This window comes from Oryzias latipes, chromosome 23 (assembly GCF_053564925.1).
Source record: "Oryzias latipes strain Hd-rR chromosome 23, Olatipes_Hd-rR_3.1".
Taxonomy (NCBI): domain Eukaryota; kingdom Metazoa; phylum Chordata; class Actinopteri; order Beloniformes; family Adrianichthyidae; genus Oryzias; species Oryzias latipes.
The window spans coordinates 27,169,495-27,189,518 of NC_136259.1; the positions used below are offsets into that span (position 1 = coordinate 27,169,495).

The following is a 20,024-nucleotide window of genomic DNA, read 5'->3' on the forward strand; positions in this document are numbered from 1 at the left end:
TATTGTGATTCTACAAGATGAAAGCACACCAAGAAATGAGGGGAAGCTTGCTAGAGTCTTACAAACCTATCCTAGTCAAGATGGCATCGTACGAAAGTTAACTCTACTTGTCAGTGAGACTACACAGAATAAAGGAAATTCACACACTAGACTACTGCATTTAGATAGACCTGTTCATAAGGTTGTGACACTTGTAGAAGCAGAGTGAATAACCAAAGCAGTATGTTCACATTAGTGGTTTGACATGAAAATCCCATTTAATCTTCATAGGAGTGATTTTGGTGGGAGTGTAAATGCAGTTTAAATTTATATATTTTATTGAAGTTCATGGGTTGTGAAATGTTAATAATTGCTGATTTAATTTTATTTCTTCGGAGTGTACAGTGAATTTTGTTTGAATTATGTTGAGAAGAATAGGATTATTCTCGCGAGAATTTGGGCCTTTTATGTTGGCCGCAGGTGAGCACGTCTTTTTGCTCACGAGGTTGCAGCAATAGGAGTTCAAGCTGGGAGAAAGAGCTGCAAAAAAGATTACCTTGGACTCAAAGAGACTCTTTTTCTTGACAAGCGGAAACGAGGTATTTGTTATGCTTGTTTTTGTGTTATTTTGTATTGTTCATTTCTCCTGAAACGTGTTTAATGTTTTGTTATAGTTTTCACGGCGTAATGAAGGCGTAATGAAAGCGAAGGCACGCAATGTCCCACAAAAAGTGTGATGACCTGCAGAAGTGCAAATAAACGCCCGTTGTAACCCGACCTGTGTTGTCATGAGAAGAGTCACAACTGATTAAGGGTTGGGATTAGGGTTCAGATTAAACTAAAGGTTAGGGTTAGAAACAGGACCAGGGGTAGGGTTAAAGTAATAATAATAATCATCATAAAACAGTAATAAGAACCATAAGAACAATAGCCATAATAACAGTAACAATGATAACAAAATCTCTCACACTGTTCACCATAAAGAAAAACCCTGGGTCATGAGAAAATGCTCCACCAGTGGGTTATGCACCTATCCATTATGAGCAATATTATATTTATGTTGTCACTTTCTTGTGCTAACAAAAGTTTCGGTTTGTCCCACCAAATGTTAATCCCACAAAGAACAGGAAACATGATTAATACAGTCTTGTGTTTTGGGTCTGTATTTTTTTAAAAAGTTATCTATGGAAATAAAAGTTAAACCGTTTTTGAGGAGGTCACCTTGTTGTTCTGTCAGGGCATCACTTTTCAGTCAAAACCATGATATTGTGGGGCCATAAAGGGCTGTCCCCTTACACACTCTACCCTGAATGGACTTAGTGGGTATTCCACTTTAAAAAATACCTCCAATGTTCCAACATTGCTCTGGCCGTGTCCTCGGTCCAGTGAATTGCATCTTTTTCTGTTGCAAAATGCGAGTCCTCCAGCAGGGGGATGTGTCTCATATTTTTTTTAATATGCTGATTTAGTAGTTTCATGTTGTTCTGCTCCATTGCAGATAAGTTACCAGAAAAATTAACCAAGGGAACCCAGATGACAGCAGATGGAAATCTGTGTTTAGCCATCTTCAGAGCCCGCTGGAGCTGTTTAACTGCAGTTTCTTTAATGTTCTGACCTTTGGCGTTAATGCCGGCTGCAATGACCACATTCTGAACCACCAAATCCCACGGAACGTGGGCTATCTCAAATAAAGCCTGCATGTGGCGAAAATTAGCACCTGGATAACTCTCAATCTGTAGATCTGGGATGGAATATTCAGGGATTCTGGATAAATTTGAGTCACCAACAATAAGACACCTTTTCTCCACTTCCAGAAACCAGTCAATCAATTTTCTGTTTGTTTCAGGGTGACGCTTTACCTTGAAAACCTGCCGCTCTGGGGCAGGTAAGTCAACACGGGCTACTGGTGGCTCAGCACCGTCACCTGCTAGCTCCAGCCCTGTAATACAGCGTTCCTCCGCTGAAGCTGGAGATGCGCTGTCCTCCTGGCATTCTGTCACACCCGGGCTGTCCGAAATATTGTGATGATGTGGGGGGATTGCATGTTGTAGGGTGTTTTTCTTTTGCATGTTTGTGGTGCTACCTGTTTGTTGCATGCTTTCTATGGACACACCCCCCTTGTAACATAGCGCGCCGATCCACCGCACCTGCTCCTCATCAGGAGGGACTTATAAAAGTCCTGAGGAGGAAAGCCAAAGGCAGTCGCACACCGACAGCAGGCGCATGCACGCGGGGCGCGAGTGGGACGCCGGGACCGCCAGACGTCGGGAAGACTCGCTGTGATCGGGACACACACTCTGAGAGCGCTGGGCGCTGGGACCATCAGTCTGCAGAGCGATCGACACGCAAGGGCAGGGCAGGGACCCTGCCTGTGTGTAAGTAGCCGAACGGGCTTCAGCAGACTGGTGGAAATAGGTGGGAGGGCTAGTGGCAGCCTGCATCAGGAATTGCTTTTCGTGCTGCCGCTTGCCTGTTTCCACAGATTCCAGCGTGTCCAGGAGAGCCAGCTGGAGGTGACGCGGAGGAGTGCCGGTCACAAACCCCAGAGGCGGAACGGAGCCCGCCCCCCAGGTCTTTGTGTGTATGACTGGAGGGATCCTCGGAACAGCGTCGGGGGAAGAGAGACGTCTCCTGGTTTGGGATCAGTGATTCCCCCCTTTGAGCTGCATTTTTAAACCAGTTTTAACTGTTCTTTGGACTTTTAGGTCTCTTTTATCCTTTTTAACTGTTCCTGGGATTTTTATCGTGTTTTACTGTTTTAATCCGTGCCTAGAATTTTTAGACGCATTTTATGCTTGTTTTAAGTGTCTTTTAACTGGAACTTTTTGGCCATTCATATGTTTTTTCCAGCCAGTTTAGCTCGTGCTGGTTTGCAGCGCCTTCCGTCCGTGAAACCTGGGTTCGACTCCGGGCTGCTCCCTGTTCCCTTCTCTACCTCTGTGCCGGTTCCAAGCCCGGTTTGAGAAGGTTGCGTCAGGAAGGGCATCCGGCGTAAAACATTGCCAAATTTACCATGCGACTTGTTCGCTGTGGCGACCCCTGATGGGAGAAGCCGAAAGTGGAAGAAGATATGTTTTTTCCATCGGAATAAATTGTCATTGTGGCCAAGAATTTGGGTCCTCTTTGGTGGTGTGCGTGCGCTCTCCCCAGATCATTCCTCTAGCCCTTCAATACCCTCATTCAATTTTTTGTTGTTTACCCCATCTTTCAACCCTCCAGGCCTTACAATATGATCCAGCCCCGAACTACCTGAAGCTGGGGGGTCAGCGTCCGTGTCCGCCTCATCCCCATCTTCCTCGCTGTCGTATTCATTATCGAACTCCTCCTCCTCCTCCTCGTGAAGAACCTCCCCGCCGCGGTTCTCCTCTCTATCGGAGCTTTCCTCCTCCTGGGAGCTGTCCAGTGCTGAAATTCGGGAAGGTGGCGCCCGTGCTGCCGGTCTGGGAGCAGAGGGTGAAGTTATCCCCACAATCTGAGGGAGAAATTCCTCACGCGCCACGAAGGGGTTGCGGCGGGTCGCCGTTCGCGGTCCACGCTGCTTCTCGGGAGCGGCTGCTGGAACTGCATCTGGAGGCCAAGCTGGTCTCATGTCCGTCATAGTTCCAACTGATCGGTTTGTGGCCTCGTAACATTCAGCTTGAATGCTCATGGAGACCCGCTCAGGTTGACGGGTCCTCTTTTTTCTTCCTCCTGATGTGCGCGGCCCCCGGCGGCTATCAGACCCTGCCGGGGGTGGTGTCGTAGCCGCTGGACTTCGCCGCTCCGAGTCTGATCTGCAGGTGATGATCAGGGCCTCTGCCTGATCGAGAACATCCTGCGTGATCCGAGGTAGATTTCTGCAAGCCCATCGTGTCGCCACGATGAAGGCTTCCCTCCAATCTCGGGTTAAATCACCGGGGAGATCCTGTAAAAGTTTCTCCAGCCTCTTTTGGTAGTGATCCTGGAGGATCTGCAGTGTGTTCTGTCCCCAGTTTTTTGCGTTGCCCTCAATGAGGTCTAACACATCATCCGTGGGATCAGCGGGTTTAATCAGTGAGGTTAATGAGTCCACTATGCGAGCGATCATCAGAGGTTCTGGTCTGTCCGGCGTGATGGTCACGTTTTGTAAGTGATGCACCATCTTAATTACAGCATGTAATTTGCGGATAAGCTGTCCAAGTCTTTCATCTGCAGGTCGCCGGAGGTCCTGCCTAACATCTGCTGGGGGTCCAAATCTTGTCGCTCGTCTGGTAGGTGAGCCCCGGACCGCTGCTGCATAAGAGCGGGGCTGTGGAAAATAAGGCCGGGACCCGTCGTACATAGGAGGCGCAGGCCAGTTAGGATTTGAAGGTGAAGCCCTACTCCAGCCAAAATTTGGGAACCTTGGCGCCCTCTTCCAGCCGGAGACGGGAAATGCACGGTCCATCCTATGGTCCGGTCGGCCCCGGTAATTAAAGCTGAGCGCACGGGGATTTCTGTAGTGTCTCCTCCCGTAGCGCACCGTGGTCCAAGCACCTCCATCCTCCTCTCCGTCGTAGAAGTGCATGGCAGGTGTTACGGTTTTTCCACCAGGCAAGAATGTAATCAAAAATAGAAAAACTTGCAAACTTTGAAAAAAGAAAAAAAGAAAAAAGCGGGACAACCACTTAAATGAGTGTTTTTATTCACAAAAATGTAAAAAAATAAATAAATAAACAATACAAAATTAGAATAAAGTGTGCTCGCTACGCGTTTCGGCAAATTCTGCCTTCATCAGGCTCTATGCACACCACAACAGCTACAACTTGGCTGGACAGGCGTAAAAGTGAAGTGAGAGACAAAAGGTGGCTGTTTTATTCACACTGTCTTACCAAGGGGCACGCGTCGGCCTCATGGGCCCTGCGTGTCCTGAGCCATGGGCCCTGTGCGTTCTAAGCCCCTCCCCTGCATGCATACTGCTAACCAGGCAAAAAGACACGTGAAACAAAACCTTTTCCTTCCAACCATGTTATTGCTTTATGTTTAAGATTATTTAAATGTCTAATAACTGATTAAGGGTTGGGATTAGGGTTCAGATTAAACTAAAGGTTAGGGTTAGAAACAGGACCAGGGGTAGGGTTAAAGTAATAATAATAATCATCATAAAACAGTAATAAGAACCATAAGAACAATAGCCATAATAACAGTAACAATGATAACAAAATCGGCCGGTGCGGAGAGCCGTTCGTGACGGGGCTGGGGTGCGGCCCAAAAGCGGTCGCCCCTCTCCCATTGCGCACTGCATGTTTGTGGAGAACCTGGTGCTAAATCACTTGTAGACGACCTGATTCTGGGTCAGGGTTTCGTGCGTAGCAGAGCAGCTCCCTCGCTGCGATCTATTGAAAGTCATCCCTCGATCCAAGCTTTTGTCGGTTGGTCGCCGGCGCGGGCCGGGCCTTCGGCAAACCTCTCCCGTAGCCCCTTGGGTACCAGGGGCACGGAGCGGCCCTGTGGAGGAAAACCATCCGTGGGGAAGCTCCATAGAGGCCCCCCAGGACGGAACCATGCAGTGTCAGGGCGCTGTGGTACCAGCGTCACGAAAAATACCTCCCAGAAAAACGACAAAGTGTCAGGGTGCTGTGGTACCAGCGTCACGAAAAATACCTCCCAGAAAAACGACAGAGTGTCAGGGCGCTGTGGCACCAGCGTCACGAAAAAGAACTCCCAGAAAAATGACAAAGTGTCAGGGTGCTGTGGCACCAGCGTCACGAAAAAGAACTCCCAGGAAAACGACAGAGTGTCAGGGTGCTCTGGTACCAGCGTCACGAAAAAGACCTCCCAGAAAAACGACAGAGTGTCAGGGTGCTCTGGTACCAGCGTCACGAAAAATACCTCCCAGAAAAATGACAAAGTGTCAGGGTGCTCTGGTACCAGCGTCACGAAAAATACCTCCCAGAAAAATGACAAAGTGTCAGGGTGCTGTGGCACCAGCGTCACGAAAAAGAACTCCCAGAAAAACGACAAAGTGTCAGGGTGCTGTGGCACCAGCGTCACGAAAAAGACCTCCCAGAAAAACGACAGAGTGTCAGGGTGCTCTGGTACCAGCGTCACGAAAAATACCTCCCAGAAAAATGACAAAGTGTCAGGGTGCTCTGGTACCAGCGTCACGAAAAATACCTCCCAGAAAAATGACAAAGTGTCAGGGTGCTGTGGCACCAGCGTCACGAAAAAGAACTCCCAGAAAAACGACAAAGTGTCAGGGTGCTGTGGCACCAGCGTCACGAAAAAGACCTCCCAGAAAAATGACAAAGTGTCAGGGTGCTGTGGCACCAGCGTCACGAAAAAGAACTCCCAGGAAAACGACAGAGTGTCAGGGTGCTGTGGCACCAGCGTCACGAAAAAGAACTCCCAGAAAAACGACAAAGTGTCAGGGTGCTGCGGTACCAGCGTCACGAAACTCTTTCATGGGTGCCAGCGTCACGTAAATCCATCATGGGTACCAGCGTCACGAAAATCCATCGTGGATACCAGCGTCACGAAAATATTTCATGGGTACCAGTGTCACGAAAATATTTCATGGGTACCAGCGTCACGAAAATCTTGCTGGGGCACCAGCGTCACGAAAATCCATCATGGGTACCAGCGTCACGAAAATCTTGCTGGGGCACCAGCGTCACGAAAATCTTGCTGGGGTACCAGTGTCACGGAGGTCTGGCGGGGTAAGTTTCTGTGTGCATCCCAGGAGGGGTGTTTAAGTGTGGGTACGCAGGTTCGGCTGGTGAGCCTGGTTCCTGCAGGGGGCCTGGGCAGGCCTCCTTGCCCAGGAAGAGGAGCGTCTGCCCTGGGTCAGGAGGTGGAGCTAATGTCGGCTTCTGCTTCTAGGCTGCAGCCCAGGCTTCCTTCCCAGTGAAGAGGAGCTTTCCTTCGGCCTGAGCTTCTGCCTCTTCCTGTGGCAGCAGTGGAGGAGGCAACCTTCTCCAGGCAGAGGAGCATCTCTCCTCTGCTGCTGATGCTCCAGGGGGGGCGGCCACAGCAGGGGCTCTGCTTCGCATGACAGAGGATGTTCTCCTCGGCCTGGGCTTCTGCCTCTTCCTGGTGAAGCAGCGGAAGAGGCTGCCTTACCCAGGTGGAGGAGCATCTCTCCTCTGCTGCTGATGCTGCAGGTGGGCAGCCACAGCAGGGTCTCTCCTTGGCAGGACAGAGGAGCTTCGCTTCGGCCTGGGCTTCTGCCTCTTCCTGGGGAAGCAGCGGAAGAGGCTGCCTTACCCAGCTGGAGGAGCATCTCTCCTCTGCTGCTGCTGCTGATGCTGCAGGTGGGCAGCCACAGCAGGGTCTCTCCTTGGCAGGAAAGAGGAGCTTCGCTGCGGCCTGGGCTACAGCCTCTTCCTGGGGAAGCAGCAAAAGAGGCTGCCTTCCCCAGCTGGTGGAGCATCTCTCCTCTGCTGCTGATGCTGCAGGTGGGCAGCCACAGCAGGGTCTCTCCTTGGCAGGACAGAGGAGCTTCGCTTCGGCCTGGGCTACAGCCTCTTCCTGGGGAAGCAGCGGAAGAGGCTGCCTTCCCCAGCTGGAGGAGCATCTCTCCTCTGCTGCTGCTGCTGCTGATGCTGCAGGTGGGCAGCCACAGCAGGGTCTCTCCTTGGCAGGAAAGAGGAGCTTCGCTTCGGCCTGGGCTACAGCCTCTTCCTGGGGAAGCAGCGGAAGAGGCTGCCTTCCCCAGCTGGAGGAGCATCTCTCCTCTGCTGCTGCTGCTGCTGATGCTGCAGGTGGGCAGCCACAGCAGGGTCTCTCCTTGGCAGGAAAGAGGAGCTTCGCTTCGGCCTGGGCTACAGCCTCTTCCTGGGGAAGCAGCGGAAGAGGCTGCCTTCCCCAGCTGGAGGAGCATCTCTCCTCTGCTGCTGCTGCTGATGCTGCAGGTGGGCAGCCACAGCAGGGTCTCTCCTTGGCAGGAAAGAGGAGCTTCGCTGCGGCCTGGGCTACAGCCTCTTCCTGGGGAAGCAGCAAAAGAGGCTGCCTTCCCCAGCTGGTGGAGCATCTCTCCTCTGCTGCTGATGCTGCAGGGGGGAAGCCACAGCAGGGTCCCTCCTTGGCAGGACAGAGGAGCTTCGCTTCGGCCGGGGCTTCTGCCTCTTCCTGGTGAAGCAGCGGAAGAGGCTGCCTTCCCCAGGTGGAGGAGCATCTCTCCTCTGCTGCTGCTGCTGATGCTGCAGGTGGGCAGCCACAGCAGGGTCTCTCCTTGGCAGGAAAGAGGAGCTTCGCTGCGGCCTGGGCTACAGCCTCTTCCTGGGGAAGCAGCAAAAGAGGCTGCCTTCCCCAGCTGGTGGAGCATCTCTCCTCTGCTGCTGATGCTGCAGGTGGGCAGCCACAGCAGGGTCTCTCCTTGGCAGGAAAGAGGAGCTTCGCTTCGGCCTGGGCTACAGCCTCTTCCTGGGGAAGCAGCGGAAGAGGCTGCCTTCCCCAGCTGGAGGAGCATCTCTCCTCTGCTGCTGCTGCTGCTGCTGCTGATGCTGCAGGTGGGCAGCCACAGCAGGGTCTCTCCTTGGCAGGACAAAGGAGCTTCGCTTCGGCCGGGGCTTCTGCCTCTTCCTGGTGAAGCAGCGGAAGAGGCCTCCTTACCCAGGTGGAGGAGCATCTCTCCTCTGCTGCTGCTGCTGCTGCTGCTGATGCTGCAGGTGGGCAGCCACAGCAGGGTCTCTCCTTGGCAGGACAGAGGAGCTTCGCTTCGGCCTGGGCTTCTGCCTCTTCCTGGGGAAGCAGCGGAAGAGGCTGCCTTACCCAGGTGGAGGAGCATCTCTCCTCTGCTGCTGATGCTGCAGGTGGGCAGCCACAGCAGGGTCTCTCCTTGGCAGGAAAGAGGAGCTTCTCTTCGGCCTGGGCTACAGCCTCTTCCTGGGGATGCAGCGGAAGAGGCTGCCTTCCCCAGGTGGAGGAGCATCTCTCCTCTGCTGCTGCTGCTGCTGATGCTGCTGCAGGTGGGCAGCCACAGCAGGGTCTCTCCTTGGCAGGAAAGAGGAGCTTCGCTTCGGCCTGGGCTTCTGCCTCTTCCTGGGGAAGCAGCGGAAGAGGCTGCCTTCCCCAGCTGGAGGAGCATCTCTCCTCTGCTGCTGCTGCTGCTGATGCTGCAGGTGGGCAGCCACAGCAGGGTCTCTCCTTGGCAGGACAGAGGAGCTTCGCTTCGGCCGGGGCTTCTGCCTCTTCCTGGTGAAGCAGCGGAAGAGGCTGCCTTACCCAGGTGGAGGAGCATCTCTCCTCTGCTGCTGATGCTGCAGGTGGGCAGCCACAGCAGGGTCTCTCCTTGGCAGGAAAGAGGAGCTTCTCTTCGGCCTGGGCTACAGCCTCTTCCTGGGGATGCAGCGGAAGAGGCTGCCTTCCCCAGGTGGAGGAGCATCTCTCCTCTGCTGCTGCTGCTGCTGATGCTGCAGGTGGGCAGCCACAGCAGGGTCTCTCCTTGGCAGGAAAGAGGAGCTTCTCTTCGGCCTGGGCTTCTGCCTCTTCCTGGTGAAGCAGCGGAAGAGGCTGCCTTCCCCAGCTGGAGGAGCATCTCTCCTCTGCTGCTGCTGCTGCTGCTGCTGATGCTGCAGGTGGGCAGCCACAGCAGGGTCTCTCCTTGGCAGGACAGAGGAGCTTCGCTTCGGCCGGGGCTTCTGCCTCTTCCTGGTGAAGCAGCGGAAGAGGCTGCCTTACCCAGGTGGAGGAGCATCTCTCCTCTGCTGCTGATGCTGCAGGTGGGCAGCCACAGCAGGGTCTCTCCTTGGCAGGAAAGAGGAGCTTCTCTTCGGCCTGGGCTTCTGCCTCTTCCTGGGGAAGCAGCGGAAGAGGCTGCCTTCCCCAGGTGGAGGAGCATCTCTCCTCTGCTGCTGCTGCTGCTGCTGCTGATGCTGCAGGTGGGCAGCCACAGCAGGGTCTCTCCTTGGCAGGACAGAGGAGCTTCGCTTCGGCCGGGGCTTCTGCCTCTTCCTGGTGAAGCAGCGGAAGAGGCTGCCTTACCCAGGTGGAGGAGCATCTCTCCTCTGCTGCTGATGCTGCAGGGGGGCAGCCACAGCAGGGTCTCTCCTTGGCAGGACAGAGGAGCTTCGCTTCGGCCTGGGCTTCTGCCTCTTCCTGGGGAAGCAGCGGAAGAGGCTGCCTTACCCAGGTGGAGGAGCATCTCTCCTCTGCTGCTGATGCTGCAGGGGGGCAGCCACAGCAGGGTCTCTCCTTGGCAGAACAGAGGAGCTTCGCTTCGGCCTGGGCTTCTGCCTCTTCCTGGGGAAGCAGCGGAAGAGGCTGCCTTACCCAGGTGGAGGAGCATCTCTCCTCTGCTGCTGATGCTGCAGGTGGGCAGCCACAGCAGGGTCTCTCCTTGGCAGGAAAGAGGAGCTTCTCTTCGGCCTGGGCTACAGCCTCTTCCTGGGGATGCAGCGGAAGAGGCTGCCTTCCCCAGGTGGAGGAGCATCTCTCCTCTGCTGCTGATGCTGCTGATGCTGCAGGTGGGCAGCCACAGCAGGGTCTCTCCTTGGCAGGAAAGAGGAGCTTCTCTTCGGCCTGGGCTTCTGCCTCTTCCTGGGGAAGCAGCGGAAGAGGCTGCCTTCCCCAGGTGGAGGAGCATCTCTCCTCTGCTGCTGCTGCTGATGCTGCAGGTGGGCAGCCACAGCAGGGTCTCTCCTTGGCAGGAAAGAGGAGCTTCGCTGCGGCCTGGGCTACAGCCTCTTCCTGGGGAAGCAGCGAAAGAGGCTGCCTTCCCCAGGTGGAGGATCATCTCTCCTCTGCTGCTGATGCTGCAGGTGGGCAGCCACAGCAGGGTCTCTCCTTGGCAGGAAAGAGGAGCTTCTCTTCGGCCTGGGCTACAGCCTCTTCCTGGGGATGCAGCGGAAGAGGCTGCCTTCCCCAGGTGGAGGAGCATCTCTCCTCTGCTGCTGATGCTGCAGGGGGGAAGCCACAGCAGGGTCTCTCCTTGGCAGGACAGAGGAGCTTCGCTTCGGCCGGGGCTTCTGCCTCTTCCTGGTGAAGCAGCGGAAGAGGCTGCCTTCCCCAGCTGGAGGAGCATCTCTCCTCTGCTGCTGCTGCTGCTGATGCTGCAGGTGGGCAGCCACAGCAGGGTCTCTCCTTGGCAGGACAGAGGAGCTTCGCTTCGGCCGGGGCTTCTGCCTCTTCCTGGTGAAGCAGCGGAAGAGGCTGCCTTCCCCAGCTGGAGGAGCATCTCTCCTCTGCTGCTGCTGCTGCTGATGCTGCAGGTGGGCAGCCACAGCAGGGTCTCTCCTTGGCAGGACAGAGGAGCTTCTCTTCGGCCTGGGCTTCTGCCTCTTCCTGGGGAAGCAGCGGAAGAGGCTGCCTTCCCCAGGTGGAGGAGCATCTCTCCTCTGCTGCTGCTGCTGCTGCTGATGCTGCAGGTGGGCAGCCACAGCAGGGTCTCTCCTTGGCAGGAAAGAGGAGCTTCTCTTCGGCCTGGGCTTCTGCCTCTTCCTGGTGAAGCAGCGGAAGAGGCTGCCTTCCCCAGCTGGAGGAGCATCTCTCCTCTGCTGCTGCTGCTGCTGCTGCTGATGCTGCAGGTGGGCAGCCACAGCAGGGTCTCTCCTTGGCAGGACAGAGGAGCTTCTCTTCGGCCTGGGCTTCTGCCTCTTCCTGGTGAAGCAGCGGAAGAGGCTGCCTTACCCAGGTGGAGGAGCATCTCTCCTCTGCTGCTGATGCTGCAGGTGGGCAGCCACAGCAGGGTCTCTCCTTGGCAGGACAGAGGAGCTTCGCTTCGGCCGGGGCTTCTGCCTCTTCCTGGTGAAGCAGCGGAAGAGGCTGCCTTCCCCAGGTGGAGGAGCATCTCTCCTCTGCTGCTGCTGCTGCTGCTGATGCTGCTGCAGGTGGGCAGCCACAGCAGGGTCTCTCCTTGGCAGGAAAGAGGAGCTTCTCTTCGGCCTGGGCTACAGCCTCTTCCTGGGGAAGCAGCGGAAGAGGCTGCCTTACCCAGGTGGAGGAGCATCTCTCCTCTGCTGCTGATGCTGCAGGTGGGCAGCCACAGCAGGGTCTCTCCTTGGCAGGAAAGAGGAGCTTCTCTTCGGCCTGGGCTACAGCCTCTTCCTGGGGAAGCAGCGGAAGAGGCTGCCTTCCCCAGGTGGAGGAGCATCTCTCCTCTGCTGCTGCTGCTGCTGCTGATGCTGCTGCAGGTGGGCAGCCACAGCAGGGTCTCTCCTTGGCAGGAAAGAGGAGCTTCGCTTCGGCCTGGGCTACAGCCTCTTCCTGGGGAAGCAGCGGAAGAGGCTGCCTTCCCCAGCTGGAGGAGCATCTCTCCTCTGCTGCTGCTGCTGCTGATGCTGCAGGTGGGCAGCCACAGCAGGGTCTCTCCTTGGCAGGACAGAGGAGCTTCTCTTCGGCCTGGGCTTCTGCCTCTTCCTGGTGAAGCAGCGGAAGAGGCTGCCTTCCCCAGCTGGAGGAGCATCTCTCCTCTGCTGCTGCTGCTGCTGATGCTGCAGGTGGGCAGCCACAGCAGGGTCTCTCCTTGGCAGGAAAGAGGAGCTTCTCTTCGGCCTGGGCTTCTGCCTCTTCCTGGTGAAGCAGCGGAAGAGGCTGCCTTCCCCAGGTGGAGGAGCATCTCTCCTCTGCTGCTGCTGCTGCTGCTGCTGATGCTGCAGGTGGGCAGCCACAGCAGGGTCTCTCCTTGGCAGGACAGAGGAGCTTCGCTTCGGCCTGGGCTTCTGCCTCTTCCTGGGGAAGCAGCGGAAGAGGCTGCCTTACCCAGGTGGAGGAGCATCTCTCCTCTGCTGCTGATGCTGCAGGGGGGCAGCCACAGCAGGGTCTCTCCTTGGCAGGACAGAGGAGCTTCGCTTCGGCCTGGGCTTCTGCCTCTTCCTGGGGAAGCAGCGGAAGAGGCTGCCTTACCCAGGTGGAGGAGCATCTCTCCTCTGCTGCTGATGCTGCAGGTGGGCAGCCACAGCAGGGTCTCTCCTTGGCAGAACAGAGGAGCTTCGCTTCGGCCGGGGCTTCTGCCTCTTCCTGGTGAAGCAGCGGAAGAGGCTGCCTTACCCAGGTGGAGGAGCATCTCTCCTCTGCTGCTGATGCTGCAGGTGGGCAGCCACAGCAGGGTCTCTCCTTGGCAGGAAAGAGGAGCTTCTCTTCGGCCTGGGCTACAGCCTCTTCCTGGGGATGCAGCGGAAGAGGCTGCCTTCCCCAGGTGGAGGAGCATCTCTCCTCTGCTGCTGCTGCTGCTGATGCTGCTGCAGGTGGGCAGCCACAGCAGGGTCTCTCCTTGGCAGGAAAGAGGAGCTTCGCTTCGGCCTGGGCTTCTGCCTCTTCCTGGGGAAGCAGCGGAAGAGGCTGCCTTCCCCAGCTGGAGGAGCATCTCTCCTCTGCTGCTGCTGCTGCTGATGCTGCAGGTGGGCAGCCACAGCAGGGTCTCTCCTTGGCAGGACAGAGGAGCTTCGCTTCGGCCGGGGCTTCTGCCTCTTCCTGGTGAAGCAGCGGAAGAGGCTGCCTTACCCAGGTGGAGGAGCATCTCTCCTCTGCTGCTGAAGTTGCAGGTGGGCAGCCACAGCAGGGTCTCTCCTTGGCAGGAAAGAGGAGCTTCTCTTCGGCCTGGGCTACAGCCTCTTCCTGGGGATGCAGCGGAAGAGGCTGCCTTCCCCAGGTGGAGGAGCATCTCTCCTCTGCTGCTGATGCTGCTGATGCTGCAGGTGGGCAGCCACAGCAGGGTCTCTCCTTGGCAGGAAAGAGGAGCTTCTCTTCGGCCTGGGCTTCTGCCTCTTCCTGGGGAAGCAGCGGAAGAGGCTGCCTTCCCCAGGTGGAGGAGCATCTCTCCTCTGCTGCTGCTGCTGATGCTGCAGGTGGGCAGCCACAGCAGGGTCTCTCCTTGGCAGGAAAGAGGAGCTTCTCTTCGGCCTGGGCTACAGCCTCTTCCTGGGGATGCAGCGGAAGAGGCTGCCTTCCCCAGGTGGAGGAGCATCTCTCCTCTGCTGCTGCTGCTGCTGATGCTGCAGGTGGGCAGCCACAGCAGGGTCTCTCCTTGGCAGGACAGAGGAGCTTCGCTTCGGCCGGGGCTTCTGCCTCTTCCTGGTGAAGCAGCGGAAGAGGCTGCCTTACCCAGGTGGAGGAGCATCTCTCCTCTGCTGCTGATGCTGCAGGTGGGCAGCCACAGCAGGGTCTCTCCTTGGCAGGAAAGAGGAGCTTCTCTTCGGCCTGGGCTACAGCCTCTTCCTGGGGATGCAGCGGAAGAGGCTGCCTTCCCCAGGTGGAGGAGCATCTCTCCTCTGCTGCTGATGCTGCTGATGCTGCAGGTGGGCAGCCACAGCAGGGTCTCTCCTTGGCAGGAAAGAGGAGCTTCTCTTCGGCCTGGGCTTCTGCCTCTTCCTGGGGAAGCAGCGAAAGAGGCTGCCTTCCCCAGGTGGAGGATCATCTCTCCTCTGCTGCTGATGCTGCAGGTGGGCAGCCACAGCAGGGTCTCTCCTTGGCAGGAAAGAGGAGCTTCTCTTCGGCCTGGGCTACAGCCTCTTCCTGGGGATGCAGCGGAAGAGGCTGCCTTCCCCAGGTGGAGGAGCATCTCTCCTCTGCTGCTGCTGCTGCTGATGCTGCTGCAGGTGGGCAGCCACAGCAGGGTCTCTCCTTGGCAGGAAAGAGGAGCTTCGCTTCGGCCTGGGCTTCTGCCTCTTCCTGGGGAAGCAGCGGAAGAGGCTGCCTTCCCCAGCTGGAGGAGCATCTCTCCTCTGCTGCTGCTGCTGCTGATGCTGCAGGTGGGCAGCCACAGCAGGGTCTCTCCTTGGCAGGACAGAGGAGCTTCGCTTCAGCCGGGGCTTCTGCCTCTTCCTGGTGAAGCAGCGGAAGAGGCTGCCTTACCCAGGTGGAGGAGCATCTCTCCTCTGCTGCTGAAGTTGCAGGTGGGCAGCCACAGCAGGGTCTCTCCTTGGCAGGAAAGAGGAGCTTCTCTTCGGCCTGGGCTACAGCCTCTTCCTGGGGATGCAGCGGAAGAGGCTGCCTTCCCCAGGTGGAGGAGCATCTCTCCTCTGCTGCTGATGCTGCTGATGCTGCAGGTGGGCAGCCACAGCAGGGTCTCTCCTTGGCAGGAAAGAGGAGCTTCTCTTCGGCCTGGGCTTCTGCCTCTTCCTGGGGAAGCAGCGGAAGAGGCTGCCTTCCCCAGGTGGAGGAGCATCTCTCCTCTGCTGCTGATGCTGCAGGTGGGCAGCCACAGCAGGGTCTCTCCTTGGCAGGAAAGAGGAGCTTCGCTGTGGCCTGGGCTACAGCCTCTTCCTGGGGAAGCAGCGAAAGAGGCTGCCTTCCCCAGCTGGTGGAGCATCTCTCCTCTGCTGCTGATGCTGCAGGGGGGAAGCCACAGCAGGGTCCCTCCTTGGCAGGACAGAGGAGCTTCGCTTCGGCCGGGGCTTCTGCCTCTTCCTGGTGAAGCAGCGGAAGAGGCTGCCTTACCCAGGTGGAGGAGCATCTCTCCTCTGCTGCTGATGCTGCAGGTGGGCAGCCACAGCAGGGTCTCTCCTTGGCAGGACAGAGGAGCTTCGCTTCGGCCTGGGCTTCTGCCTCTTCCTGGGGAAGCAGCGGAAGAGGCTGCCTTCCCCAGGTGGAGGAGCATCTCTCCTCTGCTGCTGCTGCTGATGCTGCAGGTGGGCAGCCACAGCAGGGTCTCTCCTTGGCAGGAAAGAGGAGCTTCGCTGCGGCCTGGGCTACAGCCTCTTCCTGGGGAAGCAGCAAAAGAGGCTGCCTTCCCCAGCTGGTGGAGCATCTCTCCTCTGCTGCTGATGCTTCAGGTGGGCAGCCACAGCAGGGTCTCTCCTTGGCAGGAAAGAGGAGCTTCGCTTCGGCCTGGGCTACAGCCTCTTCCTGGGGAAGCAGCGGAAGAGGCTGCCTTCCCCAGCTGGAGGAGCATCTCTCCTCTGCTGCTGCTGCTGCTGCTGCTGATGCTGCAGGTGGGCAGCCACAGCAGGGTCTCTCCTTGGCAGGACTGAGGAGCTTCGCTTCGGCCGGGGCTTCTGCCTCTTCCTGGTGAAGCAGCGGAAGAGGCTGCCTTACCCAGGTGGAGGAGCATCTCTCCTCTGCTGCTGATGCTGCAGGTGGGCAGCCACAGCAGGGTCTCTCCTTGGCAGGAAAGAGGAGCTTCTCTTCGGCCTGGGCTACAGCCTCTTCCTGGGGATGCAGCGGAAGAGGCTGCCTTCCCCAGCTGGAGGAGCATCTCTCCTCTGCTGCTGCTGCTGCTGCTGCTGATGCTGCAGGTGGGCAGCCACAGCAGGGTCTCTCCTTGGCAGGAAAGAGGAGCTTCGCTTCGGCCTGGGCTACAGCCTCTTCCTGGGGAAGCAGCGGAAGAGGCTGCCTTCCCCAGCTGGAGGAGCATCTCTCCTCTGCTGCTGCTGCTGCTGCTGCTGATGCTGCAGGTGGGCAGCCACAGCAGGGTCTCTCCTTGGCAGGACAAAGGAGCTTCGCTTCGGCCGGGGCTTCTGCCTCTTCCTGGTGAAGCAGCGGAAGAGGCTGCCTTCCCCAGGTGGAGGAGCATCTCTCCTCTGCTGCTGCTGCTGCTGCTGCTGCTGCAGGTGGGCAGCCACAGCAGGGTCTCTCCTTGGCAGGAAAGAGGAGCTTCGCTGCGGCCTGGGCTACAGCCTCTTCCTGGGGAAGCAGCGAAAGAGGCTGCCTTCCCCAGCTGGTGGAGCATCTCTCCTCTGCTGCTGATGCTGCAGGGGGGAAGCCACAGCAGGGTCCCTCCTTGGCAGGACAGAGGAGCTTCGCTTCGGCCGGGGCTTCTGCCTCTTCCTGGTGAAGCAGCGGAAGAGGCTGCCTTACCCAGGTGGAGGAGCATCTCTCCTCTGCTGCTGATGCTGCAGGTGGGCAGCCACAGCAGGGTCCCTCCTTGGCAGGACAGAGGAGCTTCTCTTCGGCCTGGGCTTCTGCCTCTTCCTGGGGAAGCAGCGGAAGAGGCTGCCTTACCCAGGTGGAGGAGCATCTCTCCTCTGCTGCTGATGCTGCAGGGGGGCAGCCACAGCAGGGTCTCTCCTTGGCAGGACAGAGGAGCTTCGCTTCGGCCGGGGCTTCTGCCTCTTCCTGGTGAAGCAGCGGAAGAGGCTGCCTTACCCAGGTGGAGGAGCATCTCTCCTCTGCTGCTGATGCTGCAGGTGGGCAGCCACAGCAGGGTCTCTCCTTGGCAGGAAAGAGGAGCTTCTCTTCGGCCTGGGCTACAGCCTCTTCCTGGGGAAGCAGCGGAAGAGGCTGCCTTCCCCAGGTGGAGGAGCATCTCTCCTCTGCTGCTGCTGCTGCTGATGCTGCTGCAGGTGGGCAGCCACAGCAGGGTCTCTCCTTGGCAGGAAAGAGGAGCTTCGCTTCGGCCTGGGCTACAGCCTCTTCCTGGGGAAGCAGCGGAAGAGGCTGCCTTCCCCAGCTGGAGGAGCATCTCTCCTCTGCTGCTGCTGCTGCTGATGCTGCAGGTGGGCAGCCACAGCAGGGTCTCTCCTTGGCAGGACAGAGGAGCTTCTCTTCGGCCTGGGCTTCTGCCTCTTCCTGGTGAAGCAGCGGAAGAGGCTGCCTTCCCCAGCTGGAGGAGCATCTCTCCTCTGCTGCTGCTGCTGCTGATGCTGCAGGTGGGCAGCCACAGCAGGGTCTCTCCTTGGCAGGAAAGAGGAGCTTCTCTTCGGCCTGGGCTTCTGCCTCTTCCTGGTGAAGCAGCGGAAGAGGCTGCCTTCCCCAGGTGGAGGAGCATCTCTCCTCTGCTGCTGCTGCTGATGCTGCAGGTGGGCAGCCACAGCAGGGTCTCTCCTTGGCAGGAAAGAGGAGCTTCGCTTCGGCCTGGGCTACAGCCTCTTCCTGGGGAAGCAGCGGAAGAGGCTGCCTTCCCCAGCTGGAGGAGCATCTCTCCTCTGCTGCTGCTGCTGCTGCTGCTGCTGCTGATGCTGCAGGTGGGCAGCCACAGCAGGGTCTCTCCTTGGCAGGACAGAGGAGCTTCGCTTCGGCCTGGGCTTCTGCCTCTTCCTGGTGAAGCAGCGGAAGAGGCTGCCTTACCCAGGTGGAGGAGCATCTCTCCTCTGCTGCTGATGCTGCAGGTGGGCAGCCACAGCAGGGTCTCTCCTTGGCAGGAAAGAGGAGCTTCTCTTCGGCCTGGGCTACAGCCTCTTCCTGGGGATGCAGCGGAAGAGGCTGCCTTCCCCAGGTGGAGGAGCATCTCTCCTCTGCTGCTGCTGCTGCTGCTGATGCTGCAGGTGGGCAGCCACAGCAGGGTCTCTCCTTGGCAGGACAGAGGAGCTTCGCTTCGGCCGGGGCTTCTGCCTCTTCCTGGTGAAGCAGCGGAAGAGGCTGCCTTACCCAGGTGGAGGAGCATCTCTCCTCTGCTGCTGATGCTGCAGGGGGGCAGCCACAGCAGGGTCTCTCCTTGGCAGGACAGAGGAGCTTCGCTTCGGCCGGGGCTTCTGCCTCTTCCTTGTGAAGCAGCGGAAGAGGCTGCCTTACCCAGGTGGAGGAGCATCTCTCCTCTGCTGCTGATGCTGCAGGTGGGCAGCCACAGCAGGGTCTCTCCTTGGCAGGAAAGAGGAGCTTCTCTTCGGCCTGGGCTTCTGCCTCTTCCTGGGGAAGCAGCGGAAGAGGCTGCCTTCCCCAGGTGGAGGAGCATCTCTCCTCTGCTGCTGCTGCTGCTGCTGCTGATGCTGCAGGTGGGCAGCCACAGCAGGGTCTCTCCTTGGCAGGACAGAGGAGCTTCTCTTCGGCCTGGGCTTCTGCCTCTTCCTGGTGAAGCAGCGGAAGAGGCTGCCTTCCCCAGCTGGAGGAGCATCTCTCCTCTCCTCTGCTGCTGCTGCTGCTGATGCTGCAGGTGGGCAGCCACAGCAGGGTCTCTCCTTGGCAGGAAAGAGGAGCTTCTCTTCGGCCTGGGCTTCTGCCTCTTCCTGGTGAAGCAGCGGAAGAGGCTGCCTTACCCAGGTGGAGGAGCATCTCTCCTCTGCTGCTGATGCTGCAGGTGGGCAGCCACAGCAGGGTCTCTCCTTGGCAGGAAAGAGGAGCTTCTCTTCGGCCTGGGCTTCTGCCTCTTCCTGGGGAAGCAGCGGAAGAGGCTGCCTTACCCAGGTGGAGGAGCATCTCTCCTCTGCTGCTGATGCTGCAGGGGGGCAGCCACAGCAGGGTCTCTCCTTGGCAGGACAGAGGAGCTTCGCTTCGGCCTGGGCTTCTGCCTCTTCCTGGGGAAGCAGCGGAAGAGGCTGCCTTACCCAGGTGGAGGAGCATCTCTCCTCTGCTGCTGATGCTGCAGGGGGGCAGCCACAGCAGGGTCTCTCCTTGGCAGGAAAGAGGAGCTTCGCTTCGGCCTGGGCTACAGCCTCTTCCTGGGGAAGCAGCGGAAGAGGCTGCCTTCCCCAGCTGGAGGAGCATCTCTCCTCTGCTGCTGCTGCTGCTGCTGCTGCTGCTGATGCTGCAGGTGGGCAGCCACAGCAGGGTCTCTCCTTGGCAGGACAGAGGAGCTTCGCTTCGGCCTGGGCCTCTGCCTCTTCCTGGTGAAGCAGCGGAAGAGGCTGCCTTACCCAGGTGGAGGAGCATCTCTCCTCTGCTGCTGATGCTGCAGGTGGGCAGCCACAGCAGGGTCTCTCCTTGGCAGGAAAGAGGAGCTTCTCTTCGGCCTGGGCTACAGCCTCTTCCTGGGGATGCAGCGGAAGAGGCTGCCTTCCCCAGGTGGAGGAGCATCTCTCCTCTGCTGCTGCTGCTGCTGATGCTGCTGCAGGTGGGCAGCCACAGCAGGGTCTCTCCTTGGCAGGAAAGAGGAGCTTCGCTTCGGCCTGGGCTACAGCCTCTTCCTGGGGAAGCAGCGGAAGAGGCTGCCTTCCCCAGCTGGAGGAGCATCTCTCCTCTGCTGCTGCTGCTGCTGATGCTGCAGGTGGGCAGCCACAGCAGGGTCTCTCCTTGGCAGGAAAGAGGAGCTTCGCTTCGGCCTGGGCTACAGCCTCTTCCTGGGGAAGCAGCGGAAGAGGCTGCCTTCCCCAGCTGGAGGAGCATCTCTCCTCTGCTGCTGCTGCTGCTGATGCTGCAGGTGGGCAGCCACAGCAGGGTCTCTCCTTGGCAGGAAAGAGGAGCTTCGCTTCGGCCTGGGCTACAGCCTCTTCCTGGGGAAGCAGCGGAAGAGGCTGCCTTCCCCAGCTGGAGGAGCATCTCTCCTCTGCTGCTGCTGCTGATGCTGCAGGTGGGCAGCC

At 58.2% G+C, this 20,024-nt stretch overlaps 1 long non-coding RNA gene across 1 annotated transcript; it reads left to right on the forward strand.

Annotated features, from left to right (window-relative positions):
- Window positions 1–416: 416 nt before the first annotated feature.
- LOC144989324 (uncharacterized) lies at window positions 417–756 on the forward strand. The gene is made up of 2 exons (XR_013653469.1): window positions 417–578; window positions 654–756. It is a non-coding gene; the product is annotated as an uncharacterized LOC144989324 (long non-coding RNA).
- The last annotated feature ends 19,268 nt before the right edge of the window (window positions 757–20,024 follow it).